This window comes from Triturus cristatus, chromosome 10 (assembly GCF_964204655.1).
Source record: "Triturus cristatus chromosome 10, aTriCri1.1, whole genome shotgun sequence".
Taxonomy (NCBI): Eukaryota; Metazoa; Chordata; class Amphibia; order Caudata; family Salamandridae; genus Triturus; species Triturus cristatus.
The window spans coordinates 1,214,065,526-1,214,083,757 of NC_140593.1; the positions used below are offsets into that span (position 1 = coordinate 1,214,065,526).

Genomic DNA, 18,232 nt, shown 5'->3' on the forward strand with positions numbered 1-18,232 from the left:
TATAAGGATAGACAAAATCCTTTACGAGAAGTGCACCCAATAAAAGGCGAAGACAATGAGTTTCACCGTGTATTTGTTTACACACCCATATCAAAAATGGAATTATTAGAAATGAAGAAAGTAGTACCTAGTCATGACAAAGACCCAGCGGGTTTCCACCGAGAAATTAAAGACATGTTACTAATGGGAGAGTACACCTTTCCTGATATTATGACGATATTAAAGGTGCTTTTGCCTGCTGGCATCTATGAAAAACTGAAAGAAAAAGAGTGGGAAGTGGGAGACCAAAAGATAGACTGGACAGCATTAGCAGAGGAAGAAAGGGCCCGAACTGCAGGTTCAGGGCTCGGGGATAAAGTTAAACTGTTACCAGGTTTACTAGTACAGGTACTGCCACGTCTATTAACTACAAAAAAGGAAGATTGGGGTGCAATCACAGCCTGCAAACAAAAGCAAGATGAAGACACAAGCGATTATTATGCTCGATTTGAAAAATGTTTTGGTATAAACAGTGGTATAAAAGCAAGTAGTGACTCATATCCACATTTATTTGTGACAAAATTAGTGGAAAATGCATTGCCTCCAGTGAAGAATAGAATATTGAAATTCGAGAGTACCTGGCAAAGTAACACTCCGTCACAAATGCTACAAATGTTACAGTATCATCACAATAGAATTAGGGATGAACAAGAACACGAGCATAGACGCATGAAGGATACAAAAATGAAAATGCTAGTTTCTCAGACAGTACCAGCAGAGGGTCACAAAAAGGGTGTGACACATTCTGGTGATTCTGCAGCTCCCGTAAAAGGAACCTGCAATTACTGTAAGCAACTAGGCCATTATGTACACGATTGTCCAGTCCTGAAACGTAATATAGCTACAGGTATTGCAAAAGAGAGACCACGATTAGTTAGACAAGATCAGAATGAACAAGGAGCTATGCAGCATGGACAGTCCATGCCAGTTCAGCAACAGTCCATGCCAGTTCAGCAACAGTCCATGCCAGCCTCACAGCAGCCCATACAGTTTGTGCCAGCTGCACCACCGTTGCCTGCTACTGCCACACAAACCACAACACGACAAATGTATCAGACTGCACAATATGAATATCCTGAGTATCAGCGTTACGCATGAACAAGCCTAGAGAGGGAAGTTGACTTACCGCTCATCGAGATTCCTGTAGATCAAGAAGGACCGTATGTACATAGTGAATTGTTAGGTCAAGATAGAAAATTCTTACTCGATACAGGGGCAAGTCGAACAACTATAAAACGTAGTGAAGTTCCAGGGGCACCCCTCTCAGGCTCTCAAAATGTTTCCCTTGGTTTTTCAGGAAAACCTATTGTTAATGAAGTATCACAGCCTCTCCCACTTACGATAGGACCTTTGACACGAACTACAGATTTATTGCTTACTAAATCATGCCCAGAAAATCTGTTAGGAATTAAAACTCTGAAAGCACTAGGAGCCATAATATGTTGTTCTCCGGAAGGAGTAAGGTTGTTTCTACGTGATTTTAAAGGTCACTATGTGTCTAGGGACATGGATCCCCGACTACAGACTTTACCAGTACATCTATGGGCACAAGGCCCTACGGATGTTGGCTGCATGAACATTACACCATACCGAGTCACATTGAAAGCAGGAGTGGTACTACCACGAATGCGACAATACAAGTTGCCACATGATGCTGTAGTGGCTTTGCTGAAAATTATTGATGAGCTAATTGCCCAGGGAGTAGTTGTAGAAACAGACTCCAATGTATGTAATTCACCGATAATTCCGATTCTTAAACGAACTGATCCTACTGCCCCACCAGTATACCGATTGGTTATTGATTTGCGTGAACTAAACAAGTGCATTGTACCACAATTTCCTGTGGTCCCTGATATATCATCATTATTGACAGCAATTGATTCCGAAGCAACATTCTTTACTGTAATTGATCTCAAGAATGCCTTTTTCAGCGTCCCAATAGATCCGGAAAGCCAATATTTGTTCGGATTCAGTTTAAATGGGCGCAGCTTTAAATTCTCACGCGCTCCCCAAGGATTCACAGAAAGCCCCAGCATCTACAGCCAAGCACTGAAACGAGAACTTGACAGTATCCACATGCCAGTCAATACTGCACTGCTTCAATATGTCGATGATCTGCTGATCACCGCGAGAAGCGAACGTGAATGTGAAAAGGCTTCTCTGACAGTTTTACATTTTCTAGCCGACAAGGGGCACAAGGTGTCTCCTTCTAAGCTGCAATTCTGTGTCCAGCGAGTTATTTATCTTGGTCACTCGCTGTCCAAGGAGGGAAGGCAGCTTACACCAGATCGCATCCAGTTAATTGCTAACATGTCAATACCCCAGACACAAAAGGAAGTGCGGGCTTTTATAGGCCTCACTTCATATTGTAGGCAGTGGATCCCTCAGTACGCATTTCTAGCAAAACCACTCATTCAGCTAACCACACAGGAGGCAGCCACATCGACTGTTCTCCCTTGGACTCAGGAACATACACAAGCTTTTGAAAGCCTAAAGGAAGCTTTATGTCAAGCACCTGTTTTAGCAACACCATGTTATAGCAAACATTTTACACTTTTTGTTACAGAACGTGAAGGTACTGCCTTGTCAGTACTCACTCAGGATCAAGCAGGATCACGCAAGCCATGTGCTTATTTTTCCAGTACATTAGATCCCGTAGCTCAGGCTTTGCCTGCATGCCTGAAATCAGTGGCGGCGACAGCTTTAGCAATCAGACAAAGCGATGCCATAGTATTAGGACATCCATTGACAGTACAAGTACCACATGCAGTAGAGGTTCTTGTGAACCGAACACAAACACAACACTTGACCATAGCAAGACTTACCGGTTATGAACTGACATTGTTTCAACCACACATAGAGATCCGACGGTGTAATACATTGAATCCTGCTACACTATTACCTGTAATTGGAACAGACCCACTAGCTCATGATTGTGTTGAAATCATTGAAATAAAGACGAAACCTAGACAAGACTTGACAGACGTTCCATTGTTAGATCCAGACCTGACGTTGTATGTAGACGGATCGTGCATGAGAACAAGTACAGGAGATTTAGTGGCCGCGTATGCAGTCACAACAGACACTGAAGTTATTGAGACAAATTGTATAGATACTTTGTCAGCCCAAGCAGCAGAACTTATTGCTCTAACACAAGCCTGTATTCAAGCCACAAATAAGAAAGTTAATGTATACACTGACTCACGTTATGCATTCGGAGTTGTACACGACTTCGGCGTACTGTGGCGAGAGAGAGGTTATTTAACCTCCCATGGTGCCCACATTCAGCACGGACCCCTCATTCATGCCTTGTTAGACGCAATACATCTACCCACTGCTATATCGATTATGAAATGTAAAGCACACACGAAGGTTACTGATATCATTTCTCAAGGCAATGATTTAGCTGACAGAACAGCTAAACAGACTGCTCAGAATCGCACATTAGACATGACAAAGCCAATAGTTCAGACACCAACACAGTGTATGACAATTAAGGATCCCGCACTTGACGTAATTGACATACAGACACATGCTACTGCAGAAGAATTAAAGAAATGGACTGAACTAGGAGGGATCCAGACAGATCAGGGATGGATGACGAAGGAGAAATCTGTATGGTTTCTTCCTGACTCTATGGTCCAAGCCATTATAGCTACAATTCACAGCCCGGCGCATTTAGGAGAAAAAGCTATGCTAGATAGCATTCAACACATTTGGTTCAATAAACATTTACGAGCAGCAGCTAAGCAAAAGGTCCGTACCTGTATGATATGTTGTCAGTTCAACCCGGGAAAAAGTGTTCCCGTAGAACAGGGTGGATTCCAGACTCCTGATCATCCTTTTGAAGTGCTCCAAATGGATTATATCCAGATGGAACGATGTCGAGGATTCAAATATGTTCTTGTAGTTGTCTGCGCTCTCTCCCGATGGACTGAGGCGTACCCAGTATCAGATTACACGGCCCCGACTACTGCCAAACAGTTAGTTCGAGAATTCTTCCCACGGTACGGGCTACCACGTGTTGTATATTCAGATAACGGCCAGCCTTTCTCATCCGAATTAATGAAACATGTCTCACTTTTGTTGGGATATCAGTGGAAGTTCCACTGTGTCCGACACCCCGAGGCAGCAGGTCTCGTGGAACGACATAATCAAATTTTGAAAATCAGATTGTCTAAAATATGTAAGGAGAAAGGTGTTGACTGGATAGTAGCCTTACCAGTTGCACTATTTTACATAAGAATGGTAGCACACTCTCGAACAGGGCTATCCCCGTATGAGGTGATCTTCGGAAGGCCACCAAATATGTGGGGGACGCCTGTACCACGTAAAATAACTGATGTTAATTGTAATATGCTGACAGATTACCTGGCTTCCTTGATGTCTGCACTACGATCTTGTCGTTCACAGGTAGCTGCAGCTTTTCCTGACAACACTGAGGTGAAACCCCATGACGTTGCTCCGGGGGATCTGGTGTTTGTGAGGAATTTCGATCGGAAAACCCAATTGGAGCCCAGGTGGAAAACACCGAAGCTAGTCCTGCTGACCACAAGAACAGCCGTGAAAGTGGAGGGCCGCAAAGGATGGATACATTCCAGTCACGTTAAGAAATTTCATGGACTATCCTCGGATATAGACACTGTGCCCTGCACTCCCTCACAGACTGATTCAAAACTTCCCTTTGTTGAAAGGAATGACTCTCAGAACTATAAATTAAAACTTAGGCCCAAACAGTCGAGCAATTTGATTGTTTAAGTCCTCTCCAAGGTGAAGCGGTTGAATTGTCTCTGACATGTATCCCTTGGACCTGAGTAGAGAAAATACCAGAGAAATGTTGAAACGACAGGCGTATTGTAAATCACTGCGTAGCTACTGTGTGAGGACATTATTAATTCTGTTTTTATTGAGTGTTTTAATAATCATTACGAGTGTGATTTTGCACATATATCATCCTATTTCTAGACATGTTTATAATATTACTGCTGAACATTCTTTTAGTGACCTACCGCCACATGAACTATCTTATAGACTTGCGCTGCGCAATAACACCTTCATTAGTATGTTACATCATTCCCATCAGACTAGTAATGCCACCAATTGTTGGGTGTGTGGCCGACTCCCTCCCTATCAGAATAACAAAGGAGTTCTGCCTTTCTTTCCACATCCGTTCACACACAATGGCTCCTGTGGAGCATGGTTTAGTTTACTAAATTCCATAGACCCAGACACAGCAGTTTATCAACAACATTGGATATGGGGAAATCTGAATCTAGTTTTATTCAAAGTCTGTCACCCTAATAAGGAAGGTCACCCCAGTAGAACAGGAACTGATTTAGAAAATGAAGTGTATAAATTAGGTAATTTTACGCCTAACCTCATGATTTTGAACGTCAAATCCGAAGTTGAATTAATTCTGCCCACTATGTCAGTATTTCCAGTTAAGGGTGAATTATGTGTGAGAAAAGTTGGTTCCATACACATGGGCCATAGCAAATGCGTTACTACAGTAGAATATAGTGATCAAGGGAAATCTTCATTTAGAGCTTCTCGCCATTCTTACTTTATATGTGGTCAGACGGCATATATGCGTCTGCCTCTAGATTGGGATGGTACCTGTTACATAGCATTCCTTTTGCCACCTGTTTTCCTAGCTCCCCCTGATTATTATCGAAATGTTCATTTAGTACACAAAAGAGAGCGTAGAGATCTCCCAGTTGTCGATTATACTGAGACGGCATGGGACAAGTATGTAGATTTCAATAAAGGTATCTTTCCCTATATAGGTACTATATCAAATAGTAAGCTGATACGCAGACTCACCAAGACTCTTGAAGCTGTAGTAAACGAGACTATAACCGCCCTAGGCAATCTGACAGAGGAACAATCAGTGATGAGAATTGTTGTTCTCCAGAATCGTCTTGTCCTTGACGTCATCCTGGCCGATAGGGGCGGAGCTTGCAGGGTCATCGGATCCAGCTGCTGCATATTCATACCAGAAAATTCGCCATCTGTATATAAAGCTATAACACGCCTTCATAAGATTGTAAGCCAGATACACGAGAATCCAGGCACTTGGACGTGGTCCGGGTGGTTTTGGAGTGTGATATCAGCCTGGGGATGGAGAGTTCTATCCTTCCTAGGTATTGGCCTTCTTATGCTCTTTAGTTGTTGTTTATGCCTGCAATGTGGACCAGCGATTTGTGGTCTGTGTGCCACATCATGCATTCCATATCAAAGTTCTCGTTCAAAATGCCGGAAAAAGAAGGAAGAAGAAATGATGCTCCATGAGCAAATCGATGGAATAATGAAGATTGATATCTCTTGAAGGGCAAGTAGGGGACAAGGAGGGAATGTGGAAATGTGGATTTTCCTGATCAGTTATGTCCCCTATCTTGGACCCCAACGATTCTATGTGCATGTCACAAGTACATGTATGTTCCCTCCAGTTCCAGTTTCCAAGACGCAAACATATGTGTGTCTACCGTCGACATGTTCTCTGTCAGATCCGCCATCAATGGGCTGGATATTCAATTCCTAAGTATGAAAAGCCACCGACTTTATATGGCTAAGGTACTCCATTTTTACAGTTCAGGCAAGTAGGCCCGATTCTTTCCTCAAAGCCTTTCCCTGCTCTCTGTCTCTGACAGTTTCAGCTTGAGCTCGCATCTGTATCCATGAACTTTGTCCTACTCCCTGTGCAGCTAACGGTGCCTGCCTCGGCCAGTTTTCGCCTGCCTGCCAAGAAGCTGTATTTCACCTTCGAATTATCTATTTTGCTCTTCAGCCGATGCATTCCTGTCTAGTGATTTAGGTAAACATTTCCTTTAGCTCACAAGCAAAGGACTCAGCCTTTCCGTCCTCCTGCAAGTGATTCATAGCCCTGTTGCCATGGAAAGTTTTCTGCCCCTCGCTTCTCATATAGACACTTAGACGCTTGTACACGCACATACAGTTAGTATAGAATAGATTCTGTCCGAGAGTCCTTCCTTGTGGATAACATAGTTCTCTAAACATAGGATGTTAGATATGATTTGGGATTAGGTTGACATGACCCCCTAGACTTCTCGTCTCCACATGTAGAGCTAAATGTCAAGTCCCCTTCACCCCCTAGTTGCACGTCAATCACACGTCATGCTGCTGCGCACGCATCCATGTTAAGTATTATCGTATAGATCCACCTATGTAAGATAATGAGAGCCAATCATGTTTCTTTTTGCTCCTTATTACGCCTAGTTTCAATTACGTATCACTATGTTAATTTATCTTATCAATTGTTACGCCTTTTTGCACTTGTTTCATTGTAAATGTATGACCTATAAAAGTTACTTCTTGTCAATAAAGTATTGTACTTCACTTCCTGAACCCTCGTGGTGACGGAACCTGAAGGCCGCGACTCGAGTCGGCCATTTTGGATGGAATAAAGCCCATTTAGAAACCTCTTATACCACGGATTTCTGCCTCTTGTTATTCTGAGCTATTTTACTTTATTTTAAGGATTCCGTATGAAATTCAGTTTCGGTAAAAAGAATATTTACCACACTACAAACACCAGAAAAGTACACAAAAGTATACAAAACAGTGATGGGTAGAATGCTTCAATTAATCTGTCACTAGTAATTACTTAGCCCGCATTCCAGTCCATCGATATTTGCACAACCTGCTTCCTCAGTCTGGCCTCAGCCATTTGCAACTCATTCTTGATCCTGCTCCAGTGAAACAATCCAGACCGACCTGCCAGGCCAGGTCCTGCCATGCCATTGTTTGAGTCTCCAAATCAAGACAGTGATGACATTTCCAGCAATATATCTTGACGGAGACACATATTTGTGTCAGTGACAGAGAGCAACAGAATCATGTGAATGAATTCCCAAAAATAGATTAGATGATGGGAGAAAACAGATGTATACCATGTGAGCAGTGGAGGCCACAGAACTATGCCACAAAGGAGACCACGGAATTATGCTGTAGCAGAAACCTTAGAATCATGTTCTCAAATAAATCAAGTTTCTAACAGCTATGGATGATGGAGAATCATGCCCTGAGGAAGAGACCTCAGGCGTATTTTCTGATGGAAACCCCAGTTAAATGTCATTGATACAGACCCAAGAATCACTTCAGGGATGGAGACCCCAACATCATGTCAGTAACAGAGACCCTAGAACCATGCCTGTGACGGAGACTCCGGAATAATGTCAGTAAAAACTCTAGAATTCACACCACTGACTGAGACTCTAAAATTACATCAGTGAGGGGCTCCAGAGACAAATCAGTGATGCAAATTTTAAAACCACCGAACTGATGCACAGCCTGCCATCGATGCTACCCCTTAAATGAAGCCCCTGATGGAGAGCACCGAATTATATCAGTTCTGGGACTATAAGTCTGTGATGGAAAAAACAGAAACATGGAAGGTGAGCGCTACTCCAGCATCATGCACTGCTGGAGACCAGAAGAACCGGCTGGTGCACACCTTATAATGCCTGCCCTGTTCTTGTTATTTGAGCGAAATGTCTCAGAGGCTCGAAAGGTCAAAAGGTTCAATATAACATAATGATATGGGTACAAGGGCCAAAAAACACAGTTACTTACCTAGCCCCTGCTCGCAGTACATTAGACTCCATCCGACTTTTGTACAAGGTATCAGTAGACATAGAAAAAGGACTAGCATTGCCGGTATCCCCGCGCGTATCTGACGGCCATCTTGGAATGTCACATAAAAATGCAAACTAACGGGAGGCACCGGGAAACATTTATATCATTTCCGTTTTTGACATAATAGGCACAGTAGCACACTTTTATTTCACATTGGTAATAATTTTGTTATTAAAGATTCATATAAGCTAGTACGTAACCTATTTATTCAAATCCAACACATAGGATCATTATTTTCCTTCGCATTATATTTCAAACTAAGACCATTGTTGACGAATTTTCTACGAGATCATTCTACTAATGTTCTGGAAAACGCGGTCTAATTTAGACAAGAGAAACATTTCAAGATGGCTACTTCATTGCAGGAAAGTTGGTTGGATGAACGCAAGTTTAATGTTGGAGTCAGGAGCCCGCAAGTCGGAGTCGTATCCGCCCAGGCTGCTCCGGCCGCCATCTTGAAGCATCTGCGTTCTTAATACCTTCCTGGAATCCCACTTAGAAATGCTCGCTTTCACATGGAGCTCGGTGAGTTTACAAGAGAAAACGCTGATTGCCTGTGCTGGCAAGTTGTGTACACGCTTGCGGGTTGGGGGTCAGTTCCTTGTTGGGCGCGCTGACAGTTGTAATTGTTGTGCCTGCAACCGGAAGTTGGGGTCGGGGACTACGTGGCCCAGTCTGGAAGTGTAGTCCTCTTTCTATGAGCGTGCACATCAAAAATATCAATCGTTGCAATTGGTGTCCCTGTCCTTCAAAACAAACATTAGCATAGCGAATAGGTCTCGCCTTTGGGACCTTAACCCCTTCGCCGCGGCGCAAATTCCGCCGCGGCGCTGGGGGGGTGTGGGGTGAGCGCGGCGCCGCCATGCTCGTGACGGAACCACGCCATCATGAGTCACGGGCGAGCTGTGCTCATGACGGCGTGGTTCCGTCACGACTCCGCCCACTCTTCATTTCGCCCGCACAGGCGGGGAATTAGTGCCGCGTAGGCGGAGCGGCCGCAGCATGATGGAACCACGCTGTCATGAGCACACGCCGCCCGTGGCTCATGACGGCGTGGTTCCGTCATGCGCACGCAAGGGGGTATAAGTGTTTAGCCATGCAGCACATTATCACCCACCCGGCAGGTTTCTGTAATGGAACTAGTACTTATGTAAAGTGCTTTGATACCTTCACCTCCCTCAGTTTCCATCTAGCCCAATCCCCCCCACTCCACCTGTTACCTGTCCCCCTACATTCACCTTTTATAGCCTACAGTACCTGTCCAGCACCATCCTCTCTTTTCTTCCCATACCTCTGGTCTTCCTTGGACAAAATTGGGGGCGGTGTCACTATCATCTTCAAGCACTCCCTTCAAATGAAAGCCTTCCCTACCACCCTTTTCCGTACATTCGAATGCCTATCGGCTGCCAACAAGCTTGCCACCTTTCTCTCAGCCAATGATCTCTTCCAACATTGCTCGGAAACCACACATTCCAAGGGCTCAATTCTGGACCTTGTTATATCCAAAGCAGACCTGCTGACTACTGCTCCTCCCATCCATGTAGACTGGTTTGACCACTTCCTCATTCACTTCCTTTTTCACCTATTGCACGTTATAACTCTCGGCCAACCTAAAAGAGCTACTATCTGGTTCCGCAACACTAAAAACATTGATCATGACACTTTTTGTGATTCAGCTATGCGGGCACTTCCTAGACTAGACCCTAACGTGGAAGTCAACGTTCTCACTTCTCAGTGCCTCTCAGTACTAGCAGTCGAAATCGACAATGTTGCTCCACTCCAAAGCAAAAGGAAAAGACCCACCCCCTCAGCACCTTGGTTCAATAAATCTCTCTACGATGAAAGGAAAAACCTTAGAATCCTGGAGAAACATTGGAGAAAATCTCCTTCCACCTCCAATCCCTCTCTTTTACGTTCAGCAAGATCCAAATACCACAACCAAATCTTCCTTGAAAAAGCATCACATTTCAGATCCCTCCTTGACTCAGCCAAAAACAGACCCCAAAAACTTTTTGACCTCATCAAAACCCCAAACTGTTCTCCCCTAACCATTAAGCCTGAGGATTCCACAAAGAAAGCTGCAGATTTTGCGATATTCTTTGATGAAAAGGTCCAAGCACTGGTGGATCAGGTCGCCCACCCCACCCCCATTGAGGAGCGGAAATCCTTAGTTACCTGGCAGAACTTTGACGTCATCTCGGAAGATGACCTCCTCAAATACATCCTCGAAACTCAACCCCCCAACCATTCTTCTGACCACATCCCCAGCATCATTGCCATCGATTTTTACACCCATAATCTCTCTTACTGGACCAGGCTAGTCAATCTCTTCCTCAGTCAAGGCTCCCTCCCTGTTGCCCTCAAATCAGGACAGGTTACCCCTCTTCTAAAAAAAACCCTCTGCTGATGAGAACGACCTCAACAACTTCTGCCCTATCACCAACCTCCCTTTTCTTTCAAAATCACCCAAAAATGTGTTGTGAAACAACTTTCCTTACATATTATGGACAATAATCTCCTCGACGTTTTCCAGTCTGGCTTCATCCAAAATTGCAGCACTGAAACAGCCCTGCTGCAAGTGATTGATGATGCGCTGCATATACTCGACTCTGAGGAATCGTGTCTTCTGATTCTTCTAGACCTCTCTGCAGCCTTTGACACTGTTAATAATAGCACCCTCCTCAACACACTTCAATAGAGAATGGGATTGGATGGCACAGTGCTTAAATGGTTTGCCTCTTTCCTCTCGGACAGATCCCAAATGATCAAGATAGCGAACAGTCTTTTATCTCCATTGGCTGTAGGTCAAGGCGTTCCTCAAGGTTCTATCCTGGCACCCACTTTGTTTAATCTCTACTGGAACCATTAGGGAACCTCCTAAGCAAATCTGGGATCCATTACCATCTTTATGCAGATGACACTCATATTCTACCTCAAGGTGTCTTCCGCACACGATCTCTCACTACTCAACTCTACTCTCAACTCTATTCACAACTGGATGTTAGCTCACCAACTCATTCTAAATCCTGACAAAACTTAATTCCTCCTCCTTTCTACCTCTCTCTCACCTCTTCCTGTTCAATCTTGGATGGGTCAGCTGAACCTACTCAACAACAAACCCATCATTGTCGACAGGGCTAAATCCCTAGGTGTCATTCTTGACAAAAGACTCAACCTAATCTCCCACATCAACTCTATTGCTAAGAACTCACGTTACCAGTTGCGCCTTCTTTGGGGGATCCGTCGGTTCTTCCCGGAGAAAGACTTAAAAACCTTGGTACAATCTCTGGTTCTCTCAAGGCTGGAATATTGGAATTCTATCCTGATGGGCCTACCCAAATCCCACCTCTCCCCTCTCAAATCCATCCTCCATTCAGCAGCTCGCTTCATTTCAGGGTCTAAACGAAGCGACCACATCACTCCTATCCTGTCCTCTCTTTGATGGCTTTCGATTGAGGCAAGACCTATTTACAATACTGCCAGCATCACACACAACGCCTTACACTCGTCCTCCCCTCGTTACCTGGCGAATAAATTGAAATTGTCCGGTGGCTCTCGACCTTCTCCCAATGCGGAAAAGCTTCTGCTTGAGCCCCCTGTCTTCAAAAGGGAAAGATCAATGGCCCAATCCTTCTCAGGCAATGCGGTGAGAATCTGGAACTCGCTTCTCCCATTGCTCCGTGCCACCTCCTCTACCCGGATCTTCAAAGCTGACCTCAAATCTCTTCTCTTCCAAAGACACGTTCAGAACTAATACTTTCATTTTCAGGCCCCTCTAGGAAGTTCGCTCTTTATTGTTAATTTGTACTTTTTCCTGCACATTCCTCACCCATGCGTGCTGTGTTGGATTTTGTGTTTGTGTACCCTTCATTTTAAGTCTCCTGTTTATCTTTCTAATGTTCTATTATGTAACACTTTTCTCTTGTAATGTAACTGGCTCTATTGTACAGTGTTCTGTCACCTTCAGGTAATGTCCGCGCTTTATAAAAATGCACTAAATAAAATAAATAAAAATACATGTGCTTAGTGTAGTGACGTAAGGGAAGTGGCATGGTGTGGAATGTCGTGGTGAGTTGTGATATGATGTGTGTTGTGGGATGTATGTGTGTAGTGTGTTTTGCTGGTGTGTATGTTGGTGGTATATGTAAGTAATTTAGGGCCATATGTAGGTAAATTCTATTTACCGATTCCTAAATACCGAATTTTACCGATTCGGTATTTAAGAATCGGTAAATAGAATGTAGGTAAAAAATCGGTACATTTTACCGATTCGGTAATATTCGGTATTACTGAATCGGTATTAACCGAATCGGTAATAAGGAATACCTTCCTATTCATTCCTATGGGCCTGGAGGCCCATAGGAATGAATGGGTGGGAAGCCATTGACTATTACCGATTCGGTAAATACTGAATCGGTAATAGGGGGAGCATATTCAAGGGTGGCAGGGTGTCACATTGACACCCTGTTGCACCCCTGAATCGTGCATGTGTGCACATGTGGCACACATACATGCCCTCTGCCACATGGCATTTCTAGAAAAGCACAAAATTGCTTTTTCAAAGGTATTCAGTATTTACCACCAACCTGTAGTTGGTGGTAAATAACGAATCCTTAAAACAAAAAAGCACTCACTTGAGTGCTCCCTACATAGGAATTAAGGATTCGGTAATTTACCGATTCGGTATTTTACCGATTCCTTAAAATACCGATTCGGTAAATTACCGAATCCTTAAACCTGCCTCCTACATTGGAAAGGGCTAAATACCGGTCTGTAACGGGAAAATTACTGATTTTCGGCCGTTACCGACCGGTATTTAGCTATCTACATATGGCCCTTAATGTTGCTGAATTTACTGACTTCAGAAGGATGGGATGCAGAGAGTACCGTCCTCAGATTTAACCTCCTGACCTTCTGATCACTGCATCTTCTAAGGGGGACTGTTGACCTCGCACAACCATCCTATTTAGTTTATAGCACGTGTTGGAATATTTCCATACTGCTGGCGAGTTCACTCTGTTAAGTTGTATGAACTCAGCCAGCCACACTTCAGCATGCTTCTGGCAACAGGCAGCTATTACATATAAACAACTCTTTCAGATACAGAACTGTCGGACCTGGCCCGGAGGTACAGCCAGCTCATATTCACATGTAGAGCGTAAGAAAGCCCGCAGAGTAGCAAAAATTAGGGTGTGTTTAAATCCTAAATGTATTTCACACTCTAACTAAAAAAAGCTGTTCGCGCAGTAAGTAGTTGAACTGCATGGCCTTGGAGAGCTGAAAGGAGAGGATCAGGACATGGTTATCACAGCGCGTACCTTCTTCCCAGTCGAGGCCCGGAAACCACACTTGAGACACCCAAAACAGAGTCACCAACACTAACGGACCTCTCTCTGTTCTCAATTTCAAAAGAACCCTCTGGTTCTTTGCAAACGGAGCAAAAAACATAGGCTCTCATTCCCATAAAAATCTGCTGAAATCGTCCACTGCAGATGAGCCTGAATTTGGTATCCACTGAAATACTTCTCTAATTGAAATGCCAATTTGCTTGCAAAAAAATTCACTTCCCGAGTGTCAGCTATCAAGACAGCTAACAATGAGGAAGACTATGAGACAGCACTTAGTTTGTACACCACAGTGGTTTTATATGTTGGAAACAAAGTTAAGTTGTGGGTATTTTCAATGTCTTTTCTTCTTCCCTCTTGTCCGTGGCTCAGGAGTCCTCCCCGCTGACGGCCTCGACAAAAAAAACAAGGCAGTTAAGTTATCTTGTAATCCTAGGTTGTGGTACCTTCACCAGATAAGCGGCACCAAAGGATGTTGAGTCATTATGGGATAAGCATGCAATATAACACAAGTGTATAACTGAGCGCAATGTTTCAGATAAGTGGGGTGACTCTTAGCATGCTATTTGTTTCACCTCGCACTGTCCCCTATTGGTGCCCGTTTTTCCTTTCCTCCTTCCAGTGCCAGCCCCAGAGCCTTGTACGCACCTGAATTAGCCACGCACCTACCAGTACATGGCTATGACCGTCAGCACATCGGCGGTCTCAGCTGGGCTCTTTTTCCCCAAGAACGGACCCACCAGTGGCTTCCGCCCTCCTGCATTGTCCTCGTGGGTGTCAGATCACATAGCATCTCGGCGTATCTGGACCATGGTGTTCTCCTTCCGCTCGTCTTCTCCATCAGCACACCTTCCAGATGAACATGCCAATCTAAATACGAGTTCCTCAATTCCAGCTAGGGGTCAGACCGCGCCCCTCCGTCATGCACAGCAGCGGAATTAAAGGCATAGATCATAGCGGTAAAGGAGCTGTGAGTAGAGGGTGACAACCAGGGTAATTCCACCCCATCGTCACTCTCACTCAGAGGTTCCCAAATTTCCTCTATTTTCTTGAAATATAAATGGTTTTGCTTCCAATCACAGTAATTCTATATGATCTGTGAATTCCAATCCCTAACATCAATTCTTTCTTCAATTCTTCAAAATCTTGGGATATTATCAATGTCATCTAAGTATACTGTTAACTGAACACCTCTCTCTCTCAAATGAGCCGTCACTCCTCTCATCACTTTCGTGAAGCACCATGGAGCGGAAGACAATCTAAAAGGTAGGAATTGAAACTGAAACAATCGTTTCCTCCGTCTGAACTGTAAAAACTTCTGATTTTTCTTCTCCATAGGAATTGCGAAATAGGCACCCTCAGGTCTAACTTCACTAACCAATCTTTTTTCACTAAGATGTCTCTCAAACAATAGATGTCTTACATTTTGAAATATCTGTACCACAAATACTTGTTTAATTCTCTCAGAGTTATTACTGGCCTCCATCCTTTGTTTTTTTTCTCTACTAAAAAGATAATGCTGAAATAATTCCTGGCACTTTCCTCTAGATGCTTTATTGCACCTTTCTGTATCATGGATTCTATCTCTGAATCCAATTCTGATTTTTCCTCTTCTGTTAGACTTAACTCCCTCTATCTCTTGTGGTTGTTCTACAAACTCTATTTTAAAACCTTGTACAATTGTTAGTACCCATGGATCTTGTGGTATCTTTTCCCATGCCTTCACATAGTGTCTTAATCGACCCCCTACTTTTCCTTGGGAAATAAACAAAAATAGTCTCCAAACTCACATTGTGATCCTGAATAATTCTGGCCCCATCCACGTGCAAATCTTCTTCTTCCTGACCTTCCTCTACTTGGGTAGAAATTTGAAGACCCTCTGTACTGATAATTATATTGGGAACTTTGTACTCCCGGCCTGTTAAAAGTCCCCTTCAACTGGTCCTTCCAAAAACACCTCTACCGAACACCTTCCTCATGTTTACCCGCACTTTATCCAAGGCAGGAAACGTTGAAACATTCTTTCTTAAACTCTTAACCAAACCTTCTCCAAAAAGTAAACCCTTCACATTTTTGCTTGTTTTTTTCTCAGCCATATCCCCCAGTTTTGGGATAATCTTCTTTAAAATGGCTTTCCTTCTTTCAGCCATTAAGCCTACATTTGCATTCCCCAATATAATAATGGCTAACTCATTTACATGAGCCTCCTCCGCCTAGTCAAATATCCTAACCAAAGGACTAGAACATCCAGTACCTTGTCCTCGCACTGTTTTAAGGATCTTTCCAGACCTTTGCATGGGTCTCTATCTGGTCTGAATAAAAAACAAATAATCTCTGGGTCTATATTTGGGGTGCAATAAACTTTCTCATCAGTTACAGGCCTTGAGCACTCAGAACTCCTTATCCAAGGGTTTCCTTATCCACTCTTTAATGAACTTGGTTAAGTGATCAATTGGCCACCAGTCGCCACTCCTTGGGTGTCTTGTATTTTATGGTGAAAACATCTCCTCTCCTAAAAGATTTCTTAAAGCCTCTTTTGAGGTTGCACCCTCAATACTCTCAAATAAACACTGAACGTGTCATCCTGCTGAATATCAAATACATATACATCCTATTCCGTATTGTCATGAGACAATGATCCATGTCGCAAATCCATCTCATAAAATGTATCATCCTATGTGTCGCTTTGGACACCTTTCCCTTGTGTGCCACTTTGAACACACTTCTTTCTGATGAAGTTAAATTTACCCTTTCCTTTTTTTGGCATGGCAATGCCTTATGTATTTTTACTCTTTTAAAAAATAATTTCTTCCATTTTCCCCTCTTATCTCTTCCTCTTCAGATAAGGAGTAAAATTAATCTTCTGACAAAATGTCCTTTCTTTTCTTATCCTTTAGTATATTATCAATTGTCTCCTTAACATGCACCTTCATTTCATTCTGAATTAATTTCCTAATAACCTCTTCTTTTTTTGTTTTGAAATAGCTTTATTGGCATTTACAAATTTTAATAATACGCGTTTTCATATAATTTGCAGAGGCAAGACATTTCCAAGAGTGAATATCAGGATATCAATAAGTTAGAACAACGTCTATAGTCTCAGTGCATGGTCCAGAATACTTAATACCAGGTAATGTCCAGTGTGGGGTAAACCACCAATAGTTCAGGATGCCCAAACAATGCAAAAATCAACTTTAAGCATTTATGGAAACCCAACTGGGGCAAAGAAAAAAAGAAAAAAAAATCCCAAACAAACAGAAGACCTTATGCAGAGGGGGAAACATAGCAAATATTTCCAGTGCAGCTAGTGGTGGGGACACGGTATATGAAGAAAATTACAGCAGGGGACAAGCAGATTAACACACAAGGAAGGGTCCCATAGCTGCAGATAAGGTTTCTGCCCCCAGGTTTCCTAATAACCTCTTCACTTATATTTGAACCAGAAATACTACTTCCTTGTTCTGAATCCATACCTATACTTTAACCTAAAAACCCTCTAAGCCATAAAACACTAATACTAATCTATACTAATTAATATACTCTAGTATGACCCTAAAGCCTGTTATTTTCCAAATAAACTCTCCTTCTAATCTTAATACTCCTCTCTCTCTCTAACAACAATCTTTTTCTGATGATTTCCTTTAATTAACAGAGTTTCATAGAGCGCTAAAGCGCTTTTAGGATAAATTGCCTGCTTCTGCCCAAGCCAAAATACCCTCTTAGTCTTGTGAAAACTTGTGTGAGACGTTCTCTCCAACATTTCCTGCGTATGGAACTTATACTCCTCACTGCGAGTTAGACTCGAACTGCCCTGATGATGCAGCGCTAGTATCAAGCGTGAGAGAGCGACTTGCACTTAACCTTCAACAATGCTGGCCATGCTGCACTACTGCTACTGCAGAAGGCTTCAATCTGTGGGGGGCGACCCCCAAAGGGGCCATGGAGTCATTGGAAGTGGGTCGTCCATTCCCCAGCCTCAGTTCTGCCTGGAATCCAAAACGTTATCTCTTCGTTTTGGAAAAAGACAACCGTCCTGGGACGGGTAATTCCGAGAGTTAAAATGCTTCAGATGAAGTGTCATTCAGGGAGTGTCCTGTGCTGTGAAACCGAAGCCGGGCAGACAGCTAACCAAGCTTTCCTGCCAGGGTGCCTTCTTGCCTGAAAGAATTGCAAATGTGCACTACGAGTTAATC

At 43.3% G+C, this 18,232-nt stretch overlaps 1 protein-coding gene across 3 annotated transcripts in view; it reads right to left on the reverse strand.

Moving 5' to 3' along the window:
• TAFAZZIN (tafazzin, phospholipid-lysophospholipid transacylase) overlaps nucleotides 1–8,691 on the reverse strand; it is a 70,734-nt gene extending 62,043 nt beyond the window's left edge. Inside the window, exon 1 of one of the 3 annotated variants that reach the window (XM_085629716.1) lies at nucleotides 8,632–8,691. The gene's annotated coding sequence lies outside the window, so the exon portion shown is untranslated. Of the gene's footprint in view, nucleotides 1–4,410; nucleotides 4,433–8,631 lie in introns of those variants that run through there. The other 2 variants (XM_085629718.1, XM_085629717.1) reach the window with 2 other exon arrangements.
• Between the last annotated feature and the right edge of the window lie 9,541 nt (nucleotides 8,692–18,232).